General features: G+C 40.4%; 1 protein-coding gene across 1 annotated transcript in view; it reads right to left on the reverse strand.

Annotated features, from left to right (window-relative positions):
- LOC111153247 (S-phase cyclin A associated protein in the ER) overlaps positions 1 to 13,097 on the reverse strand; it is a 491,788-nt gene extending 478,691 nt beyond the window's left edge. Inside the window, exon 1 of the mRNA XM_022512152.1 lies at positions 13,082 to 13,097. The gene's annotated coding sequence lies outside the window, so the exon portion shown is untranslated. The remainder of the gene's footprint in view (positions 1 to 13,081) is intronic.
- Positions 13,098 to 13,539: the final 442 nt, after the last annotated feature.

Here is a 13,539-nt window from a genome sequence, read left to right on the forward strand (position 1 = left end):
ATATATATATATATACTCTTAGTCATAACATTGTCAAAAATGTTTATACTTAAAAAGATCAACTTGAGACACCACAAGTTTATCATCATATTAAACAACAACAACAACAACAACAAAAAATTGCTCCTTTATACTGCCTATTTGGATATAATATAGCAAATTTTAAATATTCTATACTGAATAATACCTTAATGCTCTCTCTCCCAAAATTTTTTAAGTTAAATAGAAGAAAATCACTGTTAATTACATGAATAGTCTGTGAGATCTCAATGCAGACTTTTTTTTTAATACCATCTATATAGTGCACACAACACACATACAGTATATCCTTCACAAATACGTGCTTAATTGAAACAAGTTTCATAATGTTTATCCCTATCGTGTGAGATGCATTCTGATATATCTTTCTGTTTTTCAAATGCTGCTTTCATTAAATTGATTTAAGACCCACTAATGAATGACTACTAGTATACAAAACATTATAACCTCTTTCTACGAACTTTCGAAAACTGAGATTTTATCAGAATATTTTAATTACTATTACAAAAGCCTCCACATAGAACAGATCTTACTTTTCAGGATATCAACATAAGGTAGCCAAACCTTTACTCAAAGAAACCCAAAGCAGAAACCTAGATAGAACACAAAGCGCCAGAGATATTGCTATAAAGAATGGCCTGACCCCATAATGAATGAAGAAAAGCAGCAGTTAGAACCTAGGTGCTTCTAGGATGAGAGCCTAGTGAATTTCCATTGCTAAGTGAATTTAATCCTTTTAAAATGCAGCACCTCAAATGAAAACAAATGTCTACATAAAAACTTATTCCCAAGTATTCATAGCAGCATTATACATAATGGCCAAAAGTGGAAACAACCCAAATGTCCATCAAATTATGGATAATTAAAATCTGGTATATCCATACAATGGATTAATATTGGGCCATAAAAAGGAATAAGGTACTTATACATGATACAACATGGAGGCACCTTAAAAACATTATGCTAAAAAAAAAAAAAAAAGATTATGCTAAGTGAAAGAAGCCAGTCACAAAAGACAGTATATTACATAATTTATAGGTAATGCCCAGAATAGGCAAATCCATAGAGTCAGAAAATAGATTATTGGCTGTCTAGGGTTAGGGAGTTAGAGAAAAATGGAAATGACTGCTAATGAGGATAGAGATTCTTTTGGGGATGATGAAATGTTCTAAAATTCATTATGGTGATGGTTGCACAACTCTGTAAATATGCTAAAAACCTTTTTTTTAAATGCCTGAATTGCAGGCACCTGGGTGGCTCAGTCAGCTAAGTGTCTGCCTTGGGCACAAGTCATGATCTCGAATTGAGTCCCATATCGGGCTCCCTGCTCAGCGGGGAGCCTGCTTCTCCCTCTCCCTCTCCAGCTCCCCCTACTTGTGCTCTTGAGTGCTCTCTCTCTCTCCCCCTACCTCCCTCTGTCAAATGAATAAATAAATAAATAAATCTAAAAAAATTTTTAATGGCGAAATTGTATGGTGTATGAACTATATCTCAATTAACTGCTCTGTTTTTACATGCAGTGGCTCTGTTCACAACTCTCCAATTCCTCTCCATCTCGGAGTAAAAGCCAAATCCTGACAGTAGCCTACCATACTCATACCACTCTAACCACACCTCAACTCATCTCCTCTTTGGTGTTCATTCTACTCCAGCCACCCTGGCTTCTTTATGTTCCCCAAAATGCCAGACACACACCTGCCTCAGGGCTTTATGCTTATTGGATACTTATTTGCAACACTCAAGATTTACTCCGTTTGCTCACATGTCACTTCCTCAGTGAGGCCTTCTCAAACACTCTATTATTGCAACCCATTCAAGGGTGCCTGGCTGGCTCAGTCAGCAGAGCATGCAACTCTTGATCTCAGGGTTGTTGAGTTTGAACCCCACGTTGGGTGTAAAGATTACTTTAAAAAGGTAATATGGAGGAGGAGTCAAGATGGCAGAGGAGTAGCAAGCTGAGATGACATCAGGTAGCAGGAGTTCAGCTAGATAGTTATCAAACTGTCCCGAACACCTACAAATCCAACAGGAGATCAAAGAGAAGGAGAACAGCAATTCTAGAAAAAGAAAATCGACCACTTTCTGAAAGGTAGGACCTGCGGAGAAGTGAATCTGAAGCGTCAGGAAGATAGACTGCAGGGTGAGGGGCCAGCTCCAGTCAAGCAGCGGAGCAACGGACCACAAAATCAGAACTTTTAGAAGTCTGCTCCACTGAGGAACATCACTCCAGAGGCTAAGCGGGGGTGAAGCCCTCGTAGGGACAGCGTGGTCTCAGGTCCCGCGGGGTCACAGAAGGATCAGGGGTGTCTGAGGGTAGCAGAGCTCACAAGTATTAGAGCAGGGAAGCCGGCTACAGAGACGGAGCCAAGGAGTGAGCTCTCAGCTCAGGGTTACCTTAAACTGTGATCTGCAGCACAATGCAGAACCCTCTTTGAGCAGGGACCCCACAAGTGGCAGACCTGGGGAGAGCCACCGGAAGAGCAGAGCAACAGGAATCTGCTGGGTTTGGAGATTCCAAATGGGGTTATGTGCCAGAGACAGAAACACTCGGTCACAGGCCGATTGAGCTGGGAGCATGGCCGGAGACCAGGGAGATGGGAGTGATTGAGCGCTTTTCTCCGAGGGTGCACTGAGGAGAGGGGTCCTGAGCTCTCGGCTCCTCTGGGCCAGAGATTGGGAGGCCGCCATTTTCCTCCCCATTCTCCAAAGCTCTACAGAAAGCGTTCAAGGGAACAAAAGTTTCCGAGAGCAAACCAAGTAGATTACTTAGCCCAGCCCCTGGCAAGGGCAGTGCAATTCCACCTCAGGCAAAAACACTTGAAAATCACTACAACAGGCCCCTCCCCAGAAGATCAACAAGAAATCCAGCCAAGACCAAGCTCACTGATCAAGGAGAAAAGCAGAATTCCAGAGGAGGGGAAAGCAAAGCATGGAATTCATGGCTTTCTCCCCATGATTCTTTAGTCTTGCAAAGTTAATTAAATTTTTTTAATTTTATTTTTTTCTTATTCTAATTTTTTTTAGCTTTTACTCTTTCCTCTTTTAACATTTTTTAACTAGCTTATCTTAACAATACCTTTCTTTAAAAAAATCTTTTTGAAACTTTATTATTATAGTCATATTTTATCATTCATTGAATCTAACTTTATCTTTCATATACACATAGGGTTTTTTCTTCTAAAAATTTTTGGGACACAACTTCTTCTAACAGATCAAAATATGCCCTAAATCTAGCACAGGGTTTGTTCTAGTCTCCAGCCTGAGCAAATTTTCTCCACTTTCTTTTTCTTTCTCATCCCAACCAACTTATCTTATCAACTCCTTTTTAGAATTTTTTAAAAATTTTTATCTTTACAGTCATACTCCATCCCTTCATCGTGTTTACCCTTATTTGTGTGTGTGTGTGTGTGTGTGTGTGTGTGTGTGTGTTTCTTTCTTTAAAATTTTGGGAGGTAGTTTCTTCTAAAAGACCAAAATACTCCCAAAATCAAGCGGGTGTCTCTGTTCTATTCACTGGTCTAATATATATATATATATACCTTTTTTATTTTCTTTTTAAACTTCTTTTTATCCCCCTTCTTCTCCCCACGATTTGGGGTCTCTTCTGATTTGGTTAATGCACATTTTTTTCTGGGGCCTTTGCCACCCTTTTAGTATTTTATTCTCTTGTTCATATATTCTTATCTGGATAAAATGACAAGACGGAAAAACTCAACACAAAAAGAAGAACAAGAGGCAGTAGCGAATGCTAGGGACCTAATTAATACGGACATTGGTAATATGTCAGATCTAGAGTTCAGAATGATGATTCTCAAGGTGCTAGCTGGGCTCAAAAAAGGCATGGAAGGTATTAGAGAAAACCTGTCCAGAAAAATAAAAGCCCTTTCTGGAGAAATAAAAGAACTAAAATCTAGCCAAGCTGAAATTTGAAAAGCTATTAATGAGGTGCAACCAAAAATGGAGGCTCTTACTGCTAGGATATATGAGTCAGAAGAGATAATTAATGATATAGAAGACCAAATGGTGGAGAATAAAGAAGCTGAGCGAAAGAGAGGCAAACAACTACTGGACCACAAGGGGAGAATTAGAGAGGTAAGTGATACTGTAAGATGAAATGATATTAGAATAATTGGGATTCTAGAAGAAGAGAGAGGGGGGCAGATGGTATATTGGAGCGAATTATTGTAGAGAATCTCCCTAATATGGCAAAGGGAACAAGCATCAAAATCCAGGAGATGCAAAGAATCCCCCTCAAAATAAATAAGAATAGGTCCACGCCCTGTCTTCTAATAGTAAAACTTACAAGTCTTAGTGACAAAGAGAAAATCCTAAAAGCAGCCTGGGACAAGAAGTCTGTAACATACAATGGTAAATATAATAGATTGGCAGCAGACTTATCCACAGAGACCTGGCAGGCCAGAAAGAACTGGCATGATATAGTCAGAGCACTAAACGAGAAAAACATGCAGCCGAGAATACTATATCCAGCTAGGTTAACATTGAAAATAGGAGAGATAAAAAGCTTCCAGGACAAACAAAAACTAAAAGAGTTTGTAAACACCAAACCAGCTCTATAGGAAATATTGAAAGAGGTCCTCTAAGCAAAGAGAGAGCCTAAAAGTAGTAAACCAGAAAGGAACAGAGACAATATACAGTAACAGTCACCTTACAGGCAATACAATGGCACTAAATTTATATCTTTCAGTAGTTACCCTGAATGTAAATGGACTAAACGCCCCAGTCAAAAGACACAGGGTATCAGAATGGATAAAAAAAACAAGACCCATCAACCTGTTGTCTGCAAGAAACTCATTTTAGACCCGAAGACACCTCCAGATTTAAAGTGAGGGGGTGGAAAGCAATTTACCATGCTAATGGACATCAAAAGAAAGCTTGAGGCAGGGGGGCAATCCTTATATCAGATCAATTAGATTTTAAGCCAAAGACTATAATAAGAGATGAGGAAGGGCACTATATCATACTCAAAGGGTCTGTCCAAAAAGAAGATCTAACAATTTTGAATATCTATGCCCCTAACATGGGAAGAGCCAACTACATAAACCAATTAATAACAAAATCAATGAAACACATCAACAATTATACAATAATAGCAGGGGACTTTAACACCTTCCTCACTGAAATGGACAGATCATCCAAGCAAAAGATCAACAAGGAAATAAAGACCTTAAGAAACACTGGAGCAGATGGACATCACAGATATATTCAGAACATTCCATCCCAAAACAACAGAATACACATTCTTCTCTAGTGCACATGGAACATTCTCCAGAACAGATCACATCCTGGGTCACAAATCAGGTCTCAACCAGAACCAAAAGACTGGGATCATTCCCTGCATATTTTCAGACCACAATGCTCTGAAGCTAGAACTCAATCACAACAGGAAATTTGTAAAGAACCCAAATACATGGAGGCTAAAGAGCATCCTACTAAAGAATGGTTCAACCAGGAAATTAAAGAAGAAAAAATTCACGGAAACGAATGATAACGAAAACACAACTGTTCAAAATCTGTGGGACACAGCAAAGGCAGTCCTGAGAAGAAAATATATACTGACACAAGCTTTTCTCAAGAAACAAGAAAGGTCTCAAATAAACAGCCTAACCCTACACCTTAAGGAGAACAGCAAAGAAAGCCTAAACCCAGCAGGAGAAGAGAAACCACAAAGATCAGAGCAGAAATCAATGAAATAGAAACCAAAAAAACAATAGAACAAATCAACGAAACTAGGAGCCGGTTCTTTGAAAGAATTAATAAGACTGATAACCCCCTGGCCAGGCTTATCAAAAAGAAAAGAGAAAGGACCCAAATAAAATCATGAATGGAAGAGGAAAGATCACAACCAACACCAAAGAAATATAAACAATTATAAGAACATATTATGAGCAACTCTATGCCAGCAAATTTGACAATCTGGAAGAAATGGATGCATTCCTAGAGACATATAAACTACCACAACTGAACCAGGAAGAAATAGAAATCCTGAACAGACCCATAACCAGTAAGGAGATTGAAGCAGTCATCAAAAATCTCCCAACAAACAAGATCCCAGGGCCAGATGGCTTCCCAGGGGAATTCTACCAAGCATTTAAAGAATTAATTCCTATTCTCCTGAAAATGTTCCAAAAATAGAAATGGAAAGAAAACTTCCAAACTCATGTTATAAGGCCAGCACTACCTTTATCCCAAAACCAGACAAAGACCCCATCAAGAAAGAGAATTACAGACCAATATCCTTGATGAACACAGATGCGAAAATTCTCACCAAAATACTAACCGATAGGATCCAACAGTACATTAAAAGGATTATTCACCACGACCAAGTGAGATTCATTCCAGGGCTGCAAGGTTGGTTCAACATCTGCAAATCAATCAATGTGACACAATACATTAATAAAAGAAAGAACAAAACCATATGATACTCTCAGTAGATGCTGAAAAAGCATTTGACAAAGTACAGCAACCTTTCCTGATCAAAACTCTTCAAAGTGTAGGGACAAAGGGTACATACCTCAATATCATCAAAGTCATGTAGGAAAAACCCACAGCAAGTATCATTCTCAAAGGAGAAAAACTGAGAGCTTTTCCGCTAAGGTCAGGAACACGGCAGGAATGTCCATTATCACCACTGCTATTCAACATAGTACTAGAAGTCCTAGCCTCAGCAATCAGATAACAAAAAGAAATAAAATGCATCCAAATTGGCAAAGAAGTCAAACTATCATTCTTTGCAGATGATATAATACTTTATGCAGAAAACCAAGAGTCCACTCCTAATCTGCTAGAACTCATAAAGGAATTCAGTAAAGTGTCAGGATATAAAATCAATGCACAGAAATGAGTTGCATTTCTATACACCAACAAGACAGAAGAAAGAGAAATTAAGAAATCAATCCCATTTACAACTGTACCCAAAACCATAAGATACCTAGGAATAAACCTAACCAAAAAGGCAAAGAATTTGTACTCAGAAAACTATAAAGTACTCAAGAAAGAAACTGAGGAAGACACAAAGAAATGCAAAAAAGTTCCATGCTCATGGATTGGAAGAACAAATATTGTGAAAATGTTTATGCTACCTAAAGCAATCTACACGTTTAATGCAATCCCTATCAAAATACCATCCATTTTTTTTCAAAGAAATGGAACAAATAATCCTAAAATTCATATGGAACCAGAAAAGACCTCAAATAGCCAGAGGAATGTTGAAAAAGAAAGCCAAAGTTGGTGGCATCACAATTCCAGACTTCAAGTTCTATTACAAAGCTGTCATCAAGACAGTATGGTCATCAAGACAGTACTGGCACAAAAACAGATACATAGATCAATGAAACAGAATACAGAGTCCAGAAATAGACCCTCAACTCTATGGTCAACTAGTCTTTGACAAAGCAGGAAAGAATGTCCAATGGAAAAAAGGCAGTCTCTTCAACAAATGGTGTTGGGAAAATTGGACAGCCACATGCAGAAAAATGAAACTGGACCATTTCCTTACACCACACACAAAAATAGCTTCCAAATGGATGAAAGACCTCAATGTGAGACAGGAATCCATCAAAATCCTTGAGGAGAACATAGGCAGCAACCTCTTCGACCTCAGCCGCAGCAACTTCTTCCTGGAAACATCGCCAAAAGCAAGGGAAGCAAGGGCAAAAGTGAACTATTGGGACTTCATTAAGATCAAAAGCTTTTGCACAGCAAAAGAAACAGTCAACAAAACCAAAAGACATATTTGCAAACAACATATCAGATAAAGGGCTAGTATCCAAAATCTGTAAAGAACTTATCAAACTCAACACCCAAAGAACAAATAATCCAATCAAGAAATGGGCAGAGGACATGAACACATATTTCTGCAAAGAAGACATCCAGATGGCCAAAAGACACATGAAAAAGCGCTCCATATCACTTGGTATCAGGGAAATACAAATCAAAACCACAATGAGATACCACCTCACACCAGTCAGAATAACTAAAATTAACAAGTCAGGAAAGGAGAGATGCTGGCGAGGATGCAGAGAAAGGAGAACCCTCCTACACTGTTTTTGGGAATGCAAGCTGGTGCAGCCACTCTGGAAAACAGTATGGAGGTTCCTCAAAAAGATGACAACGGAGCTATCCTACAATCCAGCAACTGCACTACTGGGTATTTACCCTAAAGATAGAAATGTAGGGACCCAAAGGGGAAGGTACACCCGAATATTTATAGCAGCAATGTCCACAATAGCCAAACTATGAAAGGAACCTAGATGTCCATCAACAGATGAATGAATAAAGAAGATGTGGTGTATACATATACAGTGGAATACTAAGCAGCCATCAAAAGAAATGAAATCTTGCCTTTTGCGATGATGTGGTTGGAACCAGAGGGTATTATGCTGAGCAAAATAAGTCAATCAGAGAAAGACAACTATCACATTATCTCCCATATGTGGAAGTTGAGTGGCAAAGTGGGGGGTCTGGGGGGTAAGGAAGGAAAAAATGAAACAAGATGGGATCGGGAGGGAGACAAACCATAAGAGACTCTTAATCTCACAAAACAAACTGAGAGTTGCCAGGGGGAGGGGGGTAGGGAGAAGGTGTTTGGTTTATGGACATTGGGGAGGGTTTGTGCTATGGTGAGTGCTATGAAGTTTGTAAACCTGGCGATTCCCAGACCTGTATCCCCAGGCCTAATAATACATCATATATTAATTAAAATTTTAAAAAAAAAGAGGAATTGTTTTCTGAAGCGATTGTAATAACAGCCATCTTGCCATCACGAGATGATCTATAAGAGGCTCAAAACTAATATGCTCAGAATGATAAAGTGAAAAGACTTAAAAAGACAGAAAGAGGCTTGGTCTCCAATAGTATTATTAAAAAGCAGAATGTCGGACAGAAAGTACTTCTTCTGGACTTCTTTTTATTTGGGAAAAATAAAGCTTTATTTGTAAAATGTCAAAAAAAAGGTAAAATAAAATCTTTAAATAAAATAACAACCCATTTATCCTGATTCCCACCCTTGACACTCCCTATCCCACTTCTCTAGAGCATTTATCACATTATTTACTTAATTGGTATACTGTCCATCTCTCCTTACAAGAACATAAGCTTCATGGTGTTTGTTGGTTTTGATACTGCTATAGTTTCAAGACCTAAAACAGTGCCTGGCACTGACCAAGCATTAAATACTTATTTACTAATAAATAAAGCTCATTATAAAGAATACTTGCTTACCAAATTGCTTTGCTCTCACCCTTCTACATATCCAAAGCCTTCCAATTGTTTCAGATCAACTCAAAAGTCATCTTCAAAAAGCCTATTCTGACATCCCCAGCTGACAGAGATCTTCTACATCTGAATTTCCAGACCATTTCAGCTGTATTCTTTACTTAAAGCATGAAATAGTGCAGACAGTATATAAGACTGAGATTTGCTTCAAAACAATGAAGGGGTGTTAGCTTTTATAAGATAAGACTGTCCATGTGTACATAATTACTGAAATAGAGAGAATGATACATAGCAATTAATTCTACTATTCTAATCCACGTTTTCAAAATATATAATGAACTTATCGATGTGGGGGGAAAAAGGCAAAAGAAAAATTAAATTTCCTTACTACTTATAGCCCATTGACAAGTCCTTAAAACAGGCAGAGTGACATTCCTCTAGCTACTCGGCTGCCTTGATGTTACTACTTTGCTAAGGCAAAAGGCAATCTTAACCCGACCCTCCAGGTTCCTGTAAGTCTACTTTAATATATAGAAATTTCTTTGGAAACTTCCTTTATCTCAACTCCTCAAGATACACGTTGGCAATCATCTCCCAAGCATATGACCCACCAATATACATCTGAAGGGTCTCACTACTAGGGTTTTACTAAACAATAATAAAGGACTTTTTCCCAACAATAGCTGGCCCCCTCAAGGTCCTGGAAAACTTGCTTCCAAAATTCCTTAGAGACTTGCACTATCCCTAACCCCGACCCCCAGCTTTAAAGTATATAGTGGGTCACTCCTCATGACCCCAGTGCAGCTCTTTCTGCCCATGGGTCCTGACCCACACTTTACTAAAACCAAATTTTTGTCCCCAAAGACATCTCAAGAATTCTTTCTTGGCTGTTGGCTTTGAACCCTAATGTCTTTCCTACATCACTTACTACTTTAAGAAATTATTTAAAAGTAGTCATTAGGGCACCTGGGTGGCTAGTCTGTTAGGCGACTGCCTTCGGCTCAGGTCAAGATCCTGGAGTCCTGGGATGGAGGCCCACTTTAGGCTCTCTGCTCAGCCGGGAGTCTGCTTCTCCCTCTGACTCTCCCCTTCTCATGCTCTCTCTCCCTCTCTCGTTCTCTCTCTCTCAAATAAATAAATAAAAATCTTTTAAATAAATAAATTAAAATAAAATAAAAAGTAGTCATTATTTTAGCAAAACTTCATGAAATCTTTAGTGTTTCATGTCCAGAGTAAATAAAGTCTTTCTATATATCATTTCCTCTTAATAATTTTTTAAGGTGGCTCCACCGGTGAACTGCAGGTCTTTTTGCTGTTTATACCCCATAAGATGTACTGTCAAAGCCAAACGTATTTGTGAAAAAGGTTATCCAAGCACAAAACTATAAACAGATATTTATTATTACTGAGTTATTCAAGCCATTTACAGTTATCACTTCTACAATTTCAGAAATGCCAATTTCACAATGGATATCAGATTGCACCAATAGAGAGAATTCTGTTTAACTTCCCACTAAATACCACCACAACTTTCTAAACGTTTAAAGAATGTTCATATGTGATTCCCAAATAATTTTTTTTCTCCTTTAAGACAGAATCTCAAGCCCCTTCCATCTTATCTTTAAAACATTCCTGAAAGTGATTAAGTGAAGGTATTAATAACATTAATATCAAATCAAACTTTTAATGATTATTAAGTATCTATGATGCCCTAAGGACATTTTTAAAGCCTGTTTAAAACACTAATCCTTTGAACCCTAGTCACCAAAATAATTTATAAATCCATTTATATAGTAACATTGATTATGCTTCCACATAATCCACCAGGCAGACTGACCAAAAGTGGTTAACTATAGAGAATAAAAAAGTACAGCACAGGGGAGAGGGGAGAAAGAAAAAGCAAGCATTTGTTGAGAGCAGACTATGGGGGAGGAGCAGTTCTTAATCCTTCACAGACACCTCATTTACTTGCTATCGACAAACATATCAGGTGAACGATATTATCTCTATTTTACAGATGAGGAAATCAAGACTCAGAAAAATTTAGTAATCTTCCAAAGGACAAGTAGTGAGGCTCGGATTCAAACTCTCATCAATTTGCCTTCAATACCATCATTATCACACTTCCTCCCACAAAGAAACTTTCCAAATAATATTAAAAATGGACTGAGTAATTAAAATATTAATTCCTTAAAAATGAAATCTTGCCATTTGCAACGACATGGATGGAACTGAAGTGTATTACACTAAGCAAAATAAATCAGCCCAAGAAATACAAATACCGTATGATTTCACTCATATGTGGGATTTAAGAAGCAAAACAGATGAACATAGGGGAAGGGAAGGAAAAACAAAATAAGATAGAGAGGAAGGCAAACCATAAAAGATTCTTTAATATAAGGAAGAAACTGAGGGTTACTGGAGGGTGGGTGGGTGGAGGGATGGGGAAACTGGGTGATGGGCACTAGGAGGACACTTGATGTAATGAGCACTGGGTGTTATATGAAACATGGATTACTAAATTCTACCCCTGAAACTAATACTACACTATATGTGAACTAACTTGAATTTAAAGAAAATCTCGAACTAAAAATAAAATAAAATATTAATTCCTTAGTGAATATTATTCAGATCATTTCCATATGTGGCATAAATCAATCTGCATCCAACACATTTTGAGGAAAAGTCATAGTTAGAAAAAAATACAAGGGCCGGAACACCAATATAAATCAGAGCGGGATAATGGTCGGATTACCAACCCTAGGTCTCAAAGCATCATCCCAGATCAACCATTTACCAGCGGGTGACTCTGGGGCAAGTTGTAATGTCTCTGAACCTCAGTTTCCCCATTCTTATGAGAATGAAATAGTTAATATTGGTGAAATCAATGTGTAAACTGCAACGAATTATAATATATACAAAGAATTGCTATCTGTTCGTCAAGATGACTATAATGAATAGCTATGTTCATGGAAAATATCTTGGCACAAACAGAATGAGGGATACAGTCCACCAGCAACAGGAAGCTGCTCTCAGGCAGGCAGCCCCATCTCAGGGAGAGCCACTTGACAGCAGCAGGTGCTCAGAGAATCAGTTTTCTGTCTGCTTTCTAAAAATCCCGTCACTCACTGGCGGGGGGGAGGCGCGAATGAAGTGGTAGGAAAGGAGCACTAACAGAGGTAGAAGGCTGGGTCCTATTACTCCCAGGTGCGAGGCACTGGTTCAACTCTTCACCCCTCTAGGCCCCAGTTTATGCATTTGTAAGACGGAGAGCCCATTCCCGCCCTGCCTCCCTGTCAGAACTAAGACCCAAATCATCGAGCAGGGAAAGCGTGGTAAACCCTGCGGAGAATGAGATGATGATGGCGATCACCTGTCAGATGAAGAGCCTGTGGGAGTCTCCTCTGGGAGCCCCTTGCAGTTTGAACATTCCAGAAGCCTCGACAAGCGCGCGGCCGCTCACCCCGTGAAGGGATGAGCAGTCCCCTGCCCACCCCCCGGCCCGTGGGGTGCACAGGGTCCCACGTCCCTCACACCCCAGCTGAACCCACTGGGCAGGCCGAGAGCCTGCCCACCGTCGCCCCCCAGGCCTACTGAGGGGAACCCCCGGCCCTCCTTGCAGCCGCGGCTCCCCTCCCCCAGCACTGATCGCTGCCCCTCTCGCCCGCACTCCCAGGTAAGGGAAAAGGGTGAAGGGATGTACCCGCCGCCATTTTGTCCCTTGGACCCCGCAACGCATTCCGCGGACCAGCGCCCCAGCCCAGGCCCTCCCGGGTCTGCGCTTCGCGCGCCCCTCGCGGACACTCACCCCCGGCCTCCCTGCGCAGTTCGGGGCGGCTCCGAGCGTCCCGCCGGGAAAGGGGCGGGGCGGGGAGGGGCAGCAGCGGAGGGGCGGGGCGGGGCGGCTGCCCGGTGTACCACGTGACTCCCAGCCTCGGCCACGAGGCTCGGCGCCTCTCGCCGCGGCCGCCCGCGCGCAGGCGCAGCTGGGTTCGCGCCGTCTGCCCTGGAGGCGGGAGACTGGGCGGTTGTTAGATTTCCTTGTCGCGGCGCCGCTGCTTCCCGGGTTATCTTCCCCTCGGTTGGCTGCACTCGCATCGCTGCTTTTAGCCACAATCTTGGATTCAGTCCCTTTCCTCCTCCCGTCTCACCGCCAGTTAGTCCCAGAGATTGACGACCTAGAGAGCCGCCTCACAAAAATCTGTACTTGTGAAAAGGCTTTGAGCACAGCTTACGCTCCGCGGTGAAGCTTTATTCGTCCCTTCT

The sequence above is a fragment of the Enhydra lutris genome, unplaced genomic scaffold, assembly GCF_002288905.1.
Source record: "Enhydra lutris kenyoni isolate GAN:26980312 unplaced genomic scaffold, ASM228890v2 scaffoldscaffold31, whole genome shotgun sequence".
NCBI classification, from domain to species: Eukaryota; Metazoa; Chordata; class Mammalia; order Carnivora; family Mustelidae; genus Enhydra; species Enhydra lutris.